A 9,495-nucleotide genomic window follows, 5' to 3' on the forward strand; every position below is an offset into this window, starting at 1 on the left:
CCCCCCCCCCCCCCATTGTGGCTTTGTCGGGAAGGACATCCGGAAGGTCGTTCAGCTGTGAGGTCTAATTAACATATTACGCTTTTATTATCATAGATGACGTGCCATTTTTTATTCCCACTAGTAATATAAACAAGTTCCCATCTCTTTACATTCCTTGGTACTATTAGTCACTTAAAAATTTTAGACATTCTTATAACATTTTCAGATACCTCTTTTCAGTGGCATCTCACTGTGGTTTTAATTTCCCTTTTGAGTACTGATGTTGAGAATTTTATCTATCCAAGTGTTCTGAACAGTTTTGAGCTTAGTCCTTTGCTTTCTTATGTGTATTCAAAGTTCACTATGTATTCTGGGTACAAGTTCTTTATCAGACATGTGATTTTAAAATATGTTTTCCTGTCTATGGTTTCTTTTTATTCTCTAGTAAGTGTCAAAAAACAGAAATTATTAATTTTTAATAGTGTCCATTTCATAATTTCTTTCTTTAATGATTGTGTTTTTGGTACTATATCTAAAATTTCTGTACCCAACCCAAGGTCACAAAGATTCTCTGCTATGTGTCTTTTGGAAATGTTATAATTTTATGATTATTATTTAGATTTATGATCCATATTCAGTTAATTTTTATGTAAGGTGAGAGGTATGGGTTGAGGTTGCATAGGTTTTGTATAATTGTTCCCACATAATTTATTGAGAAGATCATAATTTCTCTATAAATTAACTTTGCAATTAATAGTAGACTTAATGTGTTTTTCTATTTTTGGATTCTTTATTTTATTCCTTTGGATATGTCTATTCATTCTCCAATACCACAGCATGGTGTTTTATTTTTTTAAAACTTTTTAATCTTTTTATTGTAAGAAATACCTTTACTCTGACTCAGTTAACAAGAGAACTTCAATATGATGAGTTCTTCACTTTCCCTTTTATATTAAGGAAATAAATATGGATATCTTTAAAAGAGGGATAAAAGAGGGGGAAGAAGACATTTAAATATTTGGGAAAAATATGGGGGTGATAATTAAAACAAATATGAAGACTTAGTTTGCTTTTATATATTTGTTTTGTTACTGCTTATATAAGCTATTTATAAGGGAAAGGGGCTTTTTAATGTCTAGTAAAAAGTGGTAGAAATTTTTAGCAATTTTTGTTTTTAATTAGTAGGTAATGCGTTCATATTAGAAAAAGTAAGCTCCTCTTATAGCTTTAGAGTGCTAATCACAATTTATTTAATAATCATTTCATATAGATTTAAGTATTGCATTTTATCTTAGCAGACTGTAATATAAAAGTAGTATAAAATGGGACGTAAATATGTATGCGTGTTAGCAGGAAATAAAGGTGATGTAATAATCACTGTTAATGGTTTTCACTTTGTTAATTGTTTTTTAATCTTTGAATATGTGGAAGTGATTTTGCTTATAAGTAGATGACCTGAGAAGTCTTTTGTACCTTGTGAATTCAAGGCAACTTTCTAAGCTCAGTTTCTTTATCTATAGAATGCGAACTTGAATTAGTAGAAATATAAAGTTCTTTCCTTACCTTTTTACCCTCCTTTCCCCTTCCCTTTCTCCCCCCTTTCTTTTCCTTTTCTCCCTTTCTCTCTAGTCTTCTCTTTTCTTCTCACCTTCTTGCTGTCACCCTGTCTTCCCATTCCCCTTCTTCCTTCCTCCCTCATTCTTTCTCTATCTGATCAGTAGATGGAGCTGTGCTGCAACACATATATTTGCTGGTTTCTTAGAACTTTTAAATATATTATGTCATCTGTTAATTCTATGCCTGATGCCTATACTTTGCAAAATGATTGTTAAATTGTTAATAGAGCAATGATGTTCACACCCTCCCCTCTTTGAGAAGTGAAACTCCAGGCATGGAGTAGGTCACTGAAACGGGTTATACACTTTTACTGGAAAAGTTGTCAAGAGATAAAAGCTTTAGATTAAGAAGGAACATTTTTAAAAAGCAGTGGCTGGTAATGTCCCTAAAAACCCACATTATGGCTCAGCCTTGTGTGACATTTGAGTTGGTGTTTGTTTCTCCAAGAGCAAAAATATGGATGGCCGCTAAGAACATAGGATAGGAAGCCCCTTTGCTCAAAATAAAATCCCAAGGTTAATTTGTTTGTGAATCACAGAGCCAGCTGGCTGTCCTGGCCCAGCTATGACTTTTGTGGTGACAGCTGTTTCTACCAAGAGTTGACGGGTGGGAGCGAGGGCAGAGCTGGTGGTTGCAAGATGGGATGGACGCGGGAGATGGATTGAAAGAATGGACTATGGTTTCTTTAAAAAGGAAATCCATGGGTTTGAGATGGTCTCAATTGAACTCATATTTACTCTAGTTGCACATAATGCTTTTCCTTCCTGGGCAAGAGGAGGTGGGTGTGCATGGTTAGTTGTTACTTCACGTACCCTCAGGTTATGATTTAATGGTGGGTGTTTAATTTTCCAAAAGCTTAGCAAACTGTGAAGATTTCCAGAAAGGGCACTATGTTTGCTTGCAAATAACCCAGCCTGTACTCCTCTGGTCCCCAAACCCTGAGGGATTATGGACTCTTGTATTTCCTATAGCCTGGTTTTCCAAAGACCAAATAAAAGGCCCTTTTTGGGATTGATGACATCATACTGGGATTTCCATGTATAAACAGTAATAACGTTCACTTTATAGTACTTTGTGATTTCAAGAAACAATTTTACAAACATATGTAATTATCCTTCTTCTTAGAAATGGAGATTTGAGTTAGAGCACTGAAGGTCCAAGCCAGAGATTGGTGAAGAAGAAACACATAGAATAATGAAGACCTTTAGCTTCATTTAGATCTCCACTTGGGTGTTTAAATTTAACAAATTCCAAACTGAGCTTCTGATGTCCCGCCCAATTAGCTCAATTTTCTGTCTCCTCTGTCTCAGTAGATGGCAATGTCATCCTTTCAGTTCTCATCTCCCAAACTTTGGAGTTGTCCTTGACCCCTCTTTCTTAATCTCCTGATCCATAAGCAAAACCTATTGGATCTTCCTTCAAAACATATTCAGAAGCTGACCACTTCTTACTACTTCCCTTGGAATACCTTGGTCTGACCACCATCGTCTCTTGCATGAATTTGGAAACAGTTTTCTAAAAGATTTCCCTTTCAACTTTTGTCCCCACTTCCTTCTAATCTCAGCAAGTAGCCATAGTAAAGCTGTTGAAATGTACATCACACCTTGTCACTCCTTTGCCCAGAACCCTCTAGCGCAGCGGCTCTCAACCTGTGGGTCATAACCCCTTTGGCGGTCGAATGACCCTTTCACAGGGGTCGCCTAAGACCATCCTGCATATCAGATATTTACATTACGATTCATAACAGTAGCAACATTACAGTTATGAAGTAGCAACGAAAATAATTTTATGGTTGGGTCACAACATGAGGAACTGTATTAAAGGGCCAGAAGGTTGAGAACCACTGCTCTAAAGGCTCTCCATCTTACACTGAAAAAGAGCAAACACCTTGTAGTGGCCTGCTGAGCCATGTGTTATGAGGCCCTTGTAGTCTTGGAACTCTGTTTTGTGTCACTCATCCTTTCACTCAGTCATGGTCACCTGCCTCTCTCTCAGAGTTCTCAGGAATGCTCCTTCCTTGGGATTGATTCGCTTTCTGTTTTCCCTGAATGCTCCTTGCCCAGACACCATTTTCCTTCTCATTTCCTACAGATGTTTTCTCAATGTCACCTCACTGTGGCCTTCCTTGGCAGCTCTACATAAAACTGAGCTCTTCTCTAATCCCTTCCTATTCCTTTTCTGGTTTAATGTCTCCTTTCAGCACTTATTACAAACATATTATAATCTATACTTATCTTACTTATCATTCTCCCTAATTTTCCAGAGTATAAACTCCATGAGGGCAGGGAGTATTGTCCATTTTACACCCTATCATATTCTTAAAGCCTAGAATAATGCTCAATGCATAGTAGGCACTCAGTAACTGTGACTGACAGACTGATGGACTGAATGCTGGTCTCCAGCTCACTGCTATAATATAAAGCCCTGGCAGAATCACCAAGTAAAGTTCTATAGCTTGACTAGATTCCTGGGATTAAAAGATTCCCTGGTTAGAAGGACTGGAGCATATAAATCAATGTCCCACAATCACTTTTGGAAAATACAGTTTTGTGGTCTTACCCCTGGATATTCTGATTCCATAGGTTTGAGAATCCACATTTTTATGTGTTACCCAAGTGATGTTAATTTTTAAAAAATATATATTTTTATTGATTTCAGAAAAGAAGGGAGAGGGAGAGATGGAAACATCAATGAGGAGAGGAAATCACAGATTGGCTGCCTCCTGCACACCCCCTACTGGGGATTGAGCCTGTAACTGGAGCATGTGCCCTGACCAGGAATCGAACCGTGATCTCCTGCTTCATAGGTTGATGCTCAACCACTGAACCATTCTTAAATAGATATGGAGACCCATTCTCCTAGGAAACAGTTTTTCATTACTCCAACAAGTATTTCTTGAGTATATTCTGTATTCCAGATAGTATGCCAGAAAATGGTCCCCCAGCCTGATACCCAGCAGGAGAGAGAGAGAGAGATCTACATGATACATGTAATGTGGTATAATTAATGCTTCCTGAGGCCTCTATTAATTGCAGGGGTGGCAGAAAACAAAAGAAGGATATATCTGGAGTGGCCAGTGAAGAATTCCCACCGGAAGTGACTCCTGATGAAGGGGAGGTGACAAGGCAGGTGAAGAACAAGGACACTGGAGGTGGGGAAAGAAGCTTGGCCTCTGAGTTCAAGGCCATTGCTAGGTTCCTGATACCTGTTCACAGTATATCAGAGTCCAGAGCCATGCTTTACCCATGAAGAAGGCAAAGTTAGGCAACTTTCCATTTTCCCAGATGCACCTACATTTCTTTTCATAGCCTTGTCTTCCAGTGTTGAGGATTTTAATTCTCTCTGAGATCATAAAAATGTATTTCTGGCTTGCATATCTAGATTTCCTTTTAAATGGATATAATAACATTCTTCTTAATATGGAGTAACTGGTGATTTTTGATATGCTCTTCTCTGGGATGTTCACATTTCAACAAAAAGTGAGGCAACCTTTTTTAAAATAAATATATCTTTATTGATTTTAGAGAAAGGAAGAGAGAGGGAGAGAGAGATAGGAACATTAATGAGAGAGAAACATCGATAAGCTGCCCCTTCTAGTACCCACAACCTGGGCATGTGCCCTGTCTGGGAATCCAACTGGTGACCTCCTGGTTCATGGGTTGATGTTCAACCAGTAAGCCACACTGGCTGACCCAGGCAGCCTCTAATAATAAAAAGGAATCAGCCCTAACCGGTTTGGCTCAGTGGATAGAGCGTCGGCCTGCGGACTGAAGGGTCCCAGGTTCGATTCCGGTCAAGGGCATGTACCTTGGTTGCAGGCACATCCCTGGTAGGGGGTGTGCAGGAGGCAGCTGATCGATGTTTCTCTCTCATCGATGTTTCTAACTCTCTATCCTTCTCCCTTCTTCTCTGTAAAAAATTTCAATAAAAATAAATTAAAAAAATAAATAAATCAGGCAGGCATTCGTGAAAACACATCAGGGAGATTGTATTTTGGGCTTGAACCTCCAGTTTTCCTCAAGTCACTGTACATGGGAAAAACCTTAAGGTTATATCTGGGAATTGGTCACTGGTGATTCTCTGCCAATTCAACTCATCTCATTGGGGAAATAGTACCACTCCTGTTTCTTCCAAGCTTTGATATACCAGTAGGCCTTGGACCAATGATTTTATTTTTCAGTGTTGCACTTATCCAAACTTATAATATCTTAATTGCATAGGGTTCTGTTTTCCCCCATTTATATTAGTTTAGGTAAATAGTGTTGGCTGCTGTGAAAAATAAGACCCAAATCTCAGTGCCATAACATACTAAAGTTTTAATTTTTACACATATCATGGTCCAGTCTGGGTCCCAAAAGAGTGGACTGCGCTGATTGCTTGGACAGTGGTCTCTGCTTCATACAGTCATCCAGAGACCCATTTTTTTCATGACGGGCCTCTGCAAAGTCCAATCATAGCTTCAAAATTGCCCTAGCATCTTCTATATGGCAGACAAGGAAAAGAGAGAGTAGAATAGGCATTCATCCTTAAGATGCCTTAAATTAAGTGTTTGCAGAATTTTTCTATAAAGGATCAAACAGGACATATTCTAGGCTCTTCAGGACACATACTACCTGTTACAACAACTCAGTTCTGCTGTTACACTGTGAGAGCAGCTGTAGACAACATGTAAATGAATGGAGGTGGCAGTGTTCCAAAAAATCTTTATTTAAAAAGATAGGTGGTGATCCACCTTTGGCCAATAGACTATAGTTTGCTGACTCCTGCATGGAACTAAAAGGGGTGTTTTCCATTCCACATTCCATTGGCAAGAACTAGTTGCATGTCCCCACCTAGGTACAGGGTATCAGAGGGATATAGTTTGGCTGTGTGCCCAAGGAGAGGAAATTCTTTGGTGAATGAGCATCTAGCCAGTCTCTGACATATAATGCATCAGGGGTAGAGGGTTCTTTGATTTTTTGAAACAGTGGACACACTGGTGTCTAGTCCAAACTTTAAAGAACATCTCACAAGCTTTCCAAGTGGGAAAATTTTCTTAAGATGGTTCTGGAAGGTCCTATATGGATCAGGTGGGAAGTTGTCATTGCAGGCAGATGAGTGTTCTCTCAACTATGTGATTGAAGTACAGCATGCTGCCCACTGGTAATAAGTGGTCATTACTAGTTGGCAAAGTTAAGGGCTGCTCTGTGTTAACTCAACTTTCAAACATCAACTTGGAACTGAAGCTCTTCTGTCAATTGGTTTCCTTCCTTCCCACCTTCCAGAGTCCCTAAGATGAGTGAAAAATCGTGCCCTGCAAGTGTGTGTGTGCAGAGATCTAATTATACTACCAGCAATTCAGTGTGTGGTGAAGTGTTTGTTTCTTTGACTCTCCAAAGGCCTCCCCTTTAATCTACTGTGGAGTTAGAAACAAAGGGTTCTTTCAACAGACCTGTGAGTTAAGCAGAGCAAACATTTGGCTAAAAATAAATTTGGGGAAGCCTTCCTATATGGGAGTTACAAATAATGTCACAATCCCAGCCCTGGAACTCTCACACTCTATGATTGTAAGATAGATTTAGTGAGGAATGGCTCCAGTTCTCCACTCCTCCCCTTCCGTCTGGGCTGGCCTTGTAACTTGTTTTTGGTCAACAGAATATGCTCGAGACCTGCAAGCTCTACTGTTTCTCAAACCCTGCTGCTCCCATGTGCAAAAGTCTCGGCTAGCCAGGCGGAGGATGGGCTACGACATGAAGCTGAGAACAGTTTTCCCAGCTGGAGCTGCCCTAGAAAAGCAGGCCAGCCAATGCCTACAGAGCCTGGCACAGATCAGCAGAATGGGCCAGCTGACCTGTAGATGTATGGGGTTGTTTGTTAACCAGCAATAGCTAACTGACAGAGGGTATGTCAGTTATGTTTGCTTTTGCTTTGAAGTAAGAAAACCCTTGATCAGAGAGTTTTAGAGAGTAGGCATTTATTTGTCTTATATAACAGGAAGGTAAAATTAGGCACAGGGCTGGTAGTGGCCCACTTGTCCTATCTTCCATGCCTACTGCTTAATCTGTTGGCTTTCATTCTCTTCTTGGTAACTACATGGTTACAAGATGGCTCAATCTCCTAAGTCATAATGGTGTTCAAGGTAGTTTGAAGAAGGAAGGGGAAAGAACAAAAGGGTAGGTCAGCGGTCCATTTTTCCAAAGAAATAAAAGTTTTCCTGATCTCCATTTCAACAGATTTCTGCTTGGACATGATGGAAGGGCATTCTGTTAGGAAGAGCTGCACGTACTAAGGTACTTAGTAATGAAACAGTGTGTCTATTTCAGAGATTCAAAAGCTGTAACTGAGTGCCATCAAAGAACAAGTATTTGCCAAAGGTAATAAAGGTAGAGATTAAATGAGCAAAACTCAAGGGACATATTCAGATGTAAAGTCTAGGGTCTTACCGTGTCTTGCAAAAATAGAGGCAATTCCTATGATCTGAGAGTCTGCTGTACATATCCCTTATCACATTGAAATGTAGTTATATTTTACTACACGGTAGACCTGAAGGCCATGTGGCTATTAGTTGGTAAACTTGTGCATATTCCTTACCCTTTTGACCTAGTTTCACCCAAATTTCTGCTAATGGCATCACTCAGTTTTCTAGAAAAATTGTCTCTGATTCACCCAATTTTAGGTTTCCCACATCTGATAAGTTGCAGAAGTCTATGCATTTTACATTAATTATATCTCATATTTTCCCCATTGGTATCAGCCAGTTAGAACTTTAATTATTTCTCATAGGTCTTATGTAAGAATCTAAATATATATCTGTTCCCTGTGGCTCCTCAAATCCATCCTGTGTCTGAATTCTGTAAGGCTCTTTCTAAACTCAGTTCAACCAGACACTCTCTGGCTCAAGATTCTCAGTCTCTCTACCGCCTCTCTAAATACAAATGCCTGAAAGTGACTCCACACACCTTTACAACTTTTCCTATAGGGAGACATCCACGTTTGCCTGAAATTGTCCCACTTAAAGCCTCAATCCAGTTAGCCTTTCTCCCACCCCTTTCCACTCTCAAATCTAAACCAGTTTGGATGGTAAACTACATGATCACTCTCTATGCCTTTAACTATTTCCTGTTTGTGGCCTTTATCACTTTCTGAAAGTACTGAGCTGTTTCTTTAAAAGACTAACACATAGCATTCTCCTCAATGCCTGAGCTTGCCTCTTATGAGACGTAAGCGAAAATGAAAGATGTGTGTTTGCATGTGGGGAGAGGGAGGTGTTAACTAGCAAGCAGGAAGCAATTTTAAACCTTTACCCCACTGAGGGAGATAGGGCACTAGTTTATGTCTTACTTAAACTTTGTGATTGTCCCAATGTTGATCCCTTTACCCCACATTGCTCCTAATGTTGGTAAATGGAAAGAAGGGGGTTGTGACCCAAGGAAGAGAGGTGATTTGCTCCCTTCTTTTGGGGGTTGAAAAGGGAGATAAATTGATAGACATAGTGGTGGGAAAGGAGAGTTGGTCCCCTTCCCTCTTGCATGGCAGGCTCAGGCTTGCTCTGCAAATTCACCCTCGAGATGTGTCCTGGCAGGAGCCCTCAGGCATCTGCAGTTTCTCCTACCAGGAGAGACAAATCTACTAGTGGAAGGTCTGTCTCAAGTCACAGAGCATGCAGAGCATCCAAGGAGAAGAGGTTCAGGACCCCGAGTTATTAGAACATGACGTCTCCCCAAGTAAGCCTGTTGTTACATGTGGTGCTTGGAATATTCTTAAGTCCTGCTAATTTCCTCAGCAGCATTACTGATCGTGGAAGCTAACTATGATTGATCCTGGCACATAACAGAAACTGTGCTTGCAGTTGCACATAACTGACTCGCATTCATACCTGAGCAGTTTTGTCCCAGCAATGGGGCGAAGAAACTCTAG

Source organism: Myotis brandtii, unplaced genomic scaffold (assembly GCF_000412655.1).
Source record: "Myotis brandtii unplaced genomic scaffold, ASM41265v1 scaffold45, whole genome shotgun sequence".
NCBI classification, from domain to species: domain Eukaryota; kingdom Metazoa; phylum Chordata; class Mammalia; order Chiroptera; family Vespertilionidae; genus Myotis; species Myotis brandtii.